This window comes from Eutrema salsugineum, unplaced genomic scaffold (genome assembly GCF_000478725.1).
Source record: "Eutrema salsugineum unplaced genomic scaffold, Eutsalg1_0 scaffold_21, whole genome shotgun sequence".
NCBI classification, from domain to species: domain Eukaryota; kingdom Viridiplantae; phylum Streptophyta; class Magnoliopsida; order Brassicales; family Brassicaceae; genus Eutrema; species Eutrema salsugineum.
This window is the reverse complement of record NW_006256821.1, coordinates 658742-665923: the sequence shown is the minus strand read 5'-3', so window position 1 is coordinate 665923 and position 7182 is coordinate 658742. Positions and strand designations below refer to the sequence as shown.

At 42.3% G+C, this 7182-nt stretch overlaps 1 non-coding gene across 1 annotated transcript; it reads left to right on the top strand.

Annotated features, from left to right (window-relative positions):
• Nucleotides 1–6308: 6308 nt before the first annotated feature.
• On the top strand, nucleotides 6309–6415 carry LOC112086293. The gene has a single exon (XR_002899415.1). It is a non-coding gene; the product is annotated as a small nucleolar RNA R71 (small nucleolar RNA).
• The last annotated feature ends 767 nt before the right edge of the window (nucleotides 6416–7182 follow it).

Genomic DNA, 7182 nt, shown 5'->3' with positions numbered 1-7182 from the left:
TGAACATAAACAGGATTAAAGACTAATGACAATGACAAATGATATGAATATGATATGATGGAGGCATGAGATTCTAGACATGATAGTTGGTTAGGGTGCTTTGGTGTTAAACTAGAAATGCTAATGACAATGATGAGACATGATTCAAATGATTAAGAACTCTAATCTAGGTTAATCCTCTCATGAAGGTATTAACCCCTATACTAATCCATTTTCAAACCAAATTCCCATTTGTGAAATATGAATCAATATGCATTAATAAACAGTTCTCAATGATCATTCAAGCATTTAACAAATCATTCCCATGATGAAAAATTGCTTAAACCTCTAACACGACTCTTTCAGGAATTTCATCAAACACTTTTGGTGCATGAAATTCCCAGAATCTAGATCTCAAGTGATTATCAAGGATCTAGCATAGAGAACAGTTGTTTAGAGAAATGAATCAATGAATCTAGCCCTAAGCACTCCTAATCTAACACTTTAGCACCCTAACCTACACATCTAGAACCTCATGCCTCCATCATATCATATTCATATCATTTGTCATTGTCATTAGTCTTTAATCCTGTTTATGTTCATAGTTGTCTCTAGATTAATCAAAACCCACTCTTGTTTGCTTGAATTAAGAACTTGATCATATAGCTTAGTGTCTAACACCACATCTGGATTGATAAACCTCTTTGTGCTACATTGACAAGGGGATTGATAGCCCTGAGACCCTAAAAAGTCTTGTCTATCAATTGGCGCCGTTGCCGGGGACAGAGGACTCAGTTATCTACAACTTTGGTGAAGGACGTTTCGATGCTTGGGAAGTTTAAGGCTTCCTGGAGGGCACATCTTTGCAGTGCATTTACACGACCAGAGAGAGGCGTCTAGACATGTGTCCATTCCGGAGACCGTATCTTTCTGCTCAAAGCTCCGAATTGACTGATCTCGGATGTTCTGGAAAGAGGACTTAAATGTCTCTGATTCTCATGAAGGCCCCGGAAACTGAATCGGCCTGGAAGTGCACCGTCCTGCGCATCTTTCAGAACTGATCTGCTCGGTCCGGAACAGCTGCGAGACAGGGGTTCCTTCCGACGAGCTTAACTCTCTGCTCACGCGTCCGAATCCCACGATTCCAATTGCTATGAAACCGTGATCAAGTCTTCTCCAACTTCTATGAAGCACCCGCCATCCGAATCGGACCGGAAGGCTCCCCGGACAGGCGATTTCTGAGACACGTTCACACCCGGAGATTTTGGCCGATACACTTCATTCGCGGTACATGAAAATGGCCGGTAAAGCTTCCCGCGGTACATGAAAAAGGCCGGTAAAACCTTCCTGGCCAGCGAGAATGGCCGATAACCTCCCAAGACCCGATTTTTCCACTTTTTCAAGCTTTGCTCACCATTCCACCTCCTGGATTCATCTTTTCAGCTCCATATTCACCTGATAGACACTCAAAACATGCAAAGACTCATTGGGACCTAATGCATCTCCTAAGTTCTAAAACAAACCCTAAGGACCTAAAATGCATGAAATAAAACATGATTTGGAATGATTTATGCAACCTAAATGATGCAAATTATGAACATATCAACTCCCCCACACTTGTCTTTTGCTTGTCCTCAAGCAAAAAGAGCAAATGAGAGAAAGAGGTTGTATGCAATGGGAGTTCACATTTTCTTTTTTGAGAGAAGTGATCACAATGAGAATTCAAGTTCATGCTCAATTATGCAATGCAAAGTCATACTCAGATATATGTCAACTCAGCAAGGAATCTCCACAAGTTCTTCTCTCTCTCAACCCTTTCACATTCATTAAGCTTTTATCAGGTGGATCTCATGATGCAAGGTTTAAACAAGCTGGTTTGGCTAGGGAGAGGCTATGAGATTAAAATGATCTCAATCAGTGCTCAAGTGGGTTTAATGCAGCAAAGGGATCTCTCTATGAATGATCAAACTTTGGCAGAATGCTAAAGGTAAAAAGCAACCTATGCATACAAGGGCAAAGACTCATCACACCCCACCCTCTACTCAAAGCTTCCTCACTTGCTCAAAAATCCTCACTTTTCACTCTCATTTTCCTCTCACTAGGGGATTTACTTTTCACTTTTCCTCTCAAGTCTTGGAACTCAAACTTTACACAGCTCTTTTTCTTTTACAACTTCTAGCCTCTTCTTTCTTTCTTAACAAAACATTTGAGCCTTTTGGCTTCTTTTCTTCCTTTTTTACTTAGAGGCTAGACTCTTTCTCTTCAACAAACCAGAGCTCACTTTCTCAAAACACCAAGACTGATTTCTTTTTCTTTCATTCCCCTAGCTATTTTCACTCTCTCTTTCCTACTCATCTCACCTTTTTCCACTCACCAAAAAGTCTTTTCCCCTACACTTATTCCTTGCCAAAACTTTCAGTTCCTTGATGTTGGAACACAGCACTCAATGAGACCTGCCCTTGTCGCTCTAAACCTAACACTTTCTGCTAAGTTTGATCCAAGGTGGCCTTTCAATTCACACACAAACATTGGCTTGAAAGAGGGATGGGTTCAAGGTATGGGAACTGATCCATGATGTGGATTCAGCTACTTGAGCTAAGGAAAAGAGTGGTAAAAACAATGGTTCTAGCTCAAGTATGTATATTGGTATCCACAAGCTTTTTCAAACAATGCATCACAAGATATTTTCAAGTCAAGTTCAAGGTTCCCACTTAATTAGAGTTGAGTTCAATTCAAACTTGCTTCTCAGATTCAAATCATTTCAGACTTTGCAAGCACAGAAAAAGATTCACAAGCATATTCAATTCAAGTTCTCAAAGTGATGTACTCTCTAGAAAACCTATCATTACTCCTTGCAAGATGCAACCTATATGCAAATGCAATCTAGACTCAATCCTAATAACTGAGAATGCAACTACATGGTCATTTTTTTTTTTTGGTTTTTATATGCACTTAGATGAGACTACATGAATATGCAACTAAAATGTGACTCAAGACTCAAAGTGTAAAATAAGAAAAGAGAAAACATGATTAGTAAAGGATGAAACTCCTCCCCCACACTTAAATAACACAGTCCCCTGTGTTATAAAAGCATGAGAAAGGAGTTTAAAACAAAGTAAACAGGTAAAATGCAAAAGAAAAAGAAAGATCTACATGCTATTTACAAGGTTTTGAGTGTTTACCTCAATTGCTGAGGTTTGAACCCGAGCTATGTCTCCTTCCCTTTATATTGCCACGGTCTGGTTGTTTCCCGTGTCAAACTCCTCGTGGCAGTGCACATTTCTCGATCAAACCCTCCAAATCTTTGCCACGGTCAAACCTTTAGCTCGTGTCTTGTAGACCGTGGCATTCTCCGAACGTTGCATTCTCTCTTCTTTCTTTGCCACGGCTTTGGTCTTTCCCGTGTCTTGTAGCCGCGGCAAACCTCGAATCCATGCCTTTGTTAAACTTTGTGTTGCCACGGTCTGATCTTTATCCGCGTCTCGTGGCCGTGACAAAAACCGAATTAAAACTTAGCCCTCTTTTCTTTTGCCACGGTCACCTTCCATCTCGTGTCATTACCACCGTGGCAAAGGCCGAACCAGAGTTGTGCACCATTTGCTTTGCCACGGCCAGGATCTGACTCCGTGTCTTGTACCTCGTGGCAAATCCCGAGCCTTGGACATCTTTCATTCCTTTGTCGCGGCTACATCTTCTTCCCGTGGCAACTCATCGTGGCAAACCCCGAGCCTTGGACATCTCTCATCTTTTTGCCACGGCCTGGTCTTGAGACCGTGATTATCTCGCCGTGGCAACACAAAGATGCTTGCCACGCCTTGTTTCTGACCGTGGCCTGTACCCATGTCAAAGGCCGAGTCAAGCTTGCCTCCATTCCTTCACCTCTTTTCATCTTGCATTCACTTTCCAGGGGTTTAGACTCAAACCTATAACCTGTAGACACTTAAACAAACCCATTTAAACATCCTAAAACATAAAAAGAAAGGAATCAAAAGATCAAAAGCATATTTACAAAGGATAAGCTTGGGGTGTCTCCCAAGAGCACTTTGTTTAAAGTCTCTAAGTTTGACTTTGGAAAACCTGTTTTTAGCTGGGGTGAGGTTGAGCACTGATGCTCTTCAGCACTTCAATGGTCCTGAGCATGGAAGCTGAGTTGGTTTGCTGCCTTTGGGAACCATTAGACCCTTGTCCTTTAGATCCCACCTTGAGACCTTTGTCCACCAGCTCTTGAATACCATCTGGGTCTTTATCAAAGATGGCCCTTGTGAGACATGCCCTCACTTCAGCAAACAGACCTGGCTTCCCATTGCAATCCAGCTTATACTTCAGAGAACCATCATCATCAACCCAAGGAGTGAGATCAAAGTCTTGAGAAGAAAGATCAGGTTTAACACTTTATCCAGCTTATACTTCAGAGAACCATCATCATCAACCCAAGGAGTGAGATCAAAGTCTTGAGAAGAAAGATCAGGTTTAACACTTTTGTCTTCTGGTGCTGAGGCATCACTTTTGGTGTTGATCATCCTTAGATCACTAAGTGTAGGAGACCATGAGAGCAAGATGTCTTCTTCTCTGATCAATGGCTGTTCAGTCCCATCCTTGTAAACAGGGTTGGTGTGAGGTTCTTTTTCCATCTCCACAGCTGAGAGAGATTTGGATCCACCTAAAATCTCAGCACTTCCTACATACTTCATCTCAAGTACCTTAGGGGGTTTTATCTCTTGAACAACTGATCCACAAAATTCAGCTAAAGGTGGTTGAACAGGGTAAAAGGCATCCTTATCCACCTTTGTAAGCACCACTCTTTTAGTATCAAAGTCAATCATTGCACCAGTGGTGTTGAGAAATGCAGTTCCAAGCAATAGGGGGAGCTCTTTGGTTTTCTTCATCTTCATGATCACAAAATCAGTGGGAATTATGCATTCACCAACCTGAAGTGGATAGTCTTCTAAAAATCCATATGGTTTCTTGGAGTAGGAATCACCAAAGGTGATAGAAGAGGGGTAGGACGTTATAGACTTGACCTTTAGCTTCTCCATCATATCTTTAGACATTATACTCACACTTGAGCCTGAATCACACAAAGCATTCTCAACTCTAAAGTTTCCAAGAGTGCAAGAGATGGTGAACTTCCCTGGGTTGCCTAGCTTTGGTAGGGAGGTGGGCTTCATCTCAGTTGATTCAGAGGTGGAGGCACAATCTGTTAGCTTTGCTTGACCAGTTGGATGCTCCTTTGTTTCAATAGAAACTGAATCATTCCTTTGCTGAACAGAAAGAACTGAAACGGCTGCCCCCACACTTTTGCTCTCAATGTCCTCATTGAGTTCATGTATGAAGCCCATGAAATCCTCTATAATGGCATTCTCATCCACATGAGTTTGTACAGGTTCACTAGAGACTTGACCATAGAGAAGGTCTTCTATTACTTGCACAACAGCTGAGTGGTCATCATTGGAGTAGATGGCATTGCAATAATCCTTTGGGTTTTGAAGAGATTTACCAGGAAGAGAGACTTGTGGTTCAGAAGTGCAGATGCCCTTGTTCTTTTTAATAGACTTTAGTTCAGCGCCCAGTGTTTCCATGTCAGATACCATCTTTTGTTGTCCTAGTAATAGCTGTTGGAGAAGAACATTGATAACAGGACTTTGTTGAACAGTTGGTGGCTGAAACTGATGTTGAACCGGTGCTTGCTGTTGGAACTGTGGAGGACCAAACCCAGGTGGTGCCTTTTGATGCTGTGTATCGAAACTAGGACCATGAAATGGTTGCTGTTGCTGACCAAACCCTTGATTCTGACCAAATTGATTCTTTGGTTAAAAGATCCTTGAAAGTTGTTCTGGGGAACAAAGTTCTGTGGAGCTTGAGGATTGGGATACACCTGGTCTTGTGGGTTAGCTACATTGGTGTTCCTGTAAGAGAGGTTTGGATTGGCATTACCATATTGATATCTCTGGAACCTCTGATTCCCAATGTAGTTTAGTTCCTCTTGGGTTAGACCTTCTTCACTGATGTTCTCAAAGATTTGAGATGGTTCCTCATACTCTCCAACAAAATGCATTGGCTTGTGAGTTACCAGCTTCAACTTGTCTAATTCACTTCTCAACTCCTTTACTTCTCTGGTGAGCCTCTGTTCTGAGCTTGAGTCTTCATTCCTATTTGACCTGTCATAGTCTTCACCATAGGTATCATTGCTCAATGCTAAGTTCTCCACTAGCTCTAAAGCCGCATGAATTTCTTTTCCCAGAAAGTTCCCATTGGAAGCAGTATCCAGCTGGTTTCTAATCTTGGGAAGAGCTCCCCTATAAAGTGTGCTGAGAAGAGAGGCCTCACTAAACCCATGGTGTGGGCATTGGTTGGTGTAGCTCCTGAATCTCTAATATGCTTCACCAAAACTTTCATTGCTGTGCTGAGTGAAGCTAGAGATTTGGTTCCTCAGTTTTGCAGTTCTTGAGGTTGAGAAGAACTTAGATAAGAAGGCTTGCTTGCATTGCTCCCAGGTTTGAATGGAGCCTCTTGGAAGATTCTTCTCCCATTGATGAGCTTTATCACCAAGACTGAATGGGAATAGTCTTAGCTTAAAGCTGTCTTCTGAAACTCCATTAATCTTGGTCAGATCACACACCTTATCAAACTGGTCCAAGTGTTCCAAGGGATCTTCCATTGCTAACCCATGGAACTTTGAGTTCTGGACCATATTCAGCAATGATGCTTTCACTTCAAAGTTGTTGTTTTGCACAGGTGGTGCCTGAATACCAGCTCCATACTGATGAGCATTGGCCCTGTCATTCTCTCCAACATAGACTTGGGGTTGCTCATATCTTCTTTGCTGTGGTTGGAAAGGGTGGGGTTGGTGGTGCACCTGGCGTCTTTGCTGAACATTGGCCTGATGCCTTTGTTGATGAGCTTGAGCTTGTCCTTGGTGGACATAAGCTTGTTGATGGTGCACCTGTTCCTGATGAACATTACCCTGATGAAGCCCTTGACCAACTCCATTACCAGCTCTATTACCCTGAGCCTGTTGCTCTTGAACCGGTTGTTCTATATCTACCACGTGATCTCCTTGTTCTGCCATCTTAGTCTGATCAATTTGTCTACCACGTCTGTCTCTTCTCCTCCTTGGTACCAAAAGGTTGATGTTGTCGTTTAGAGGAAAAGGAGGACCACAGCTTCTTGATCTAGACCTGGTGTTCATACACCTGAAGTCAC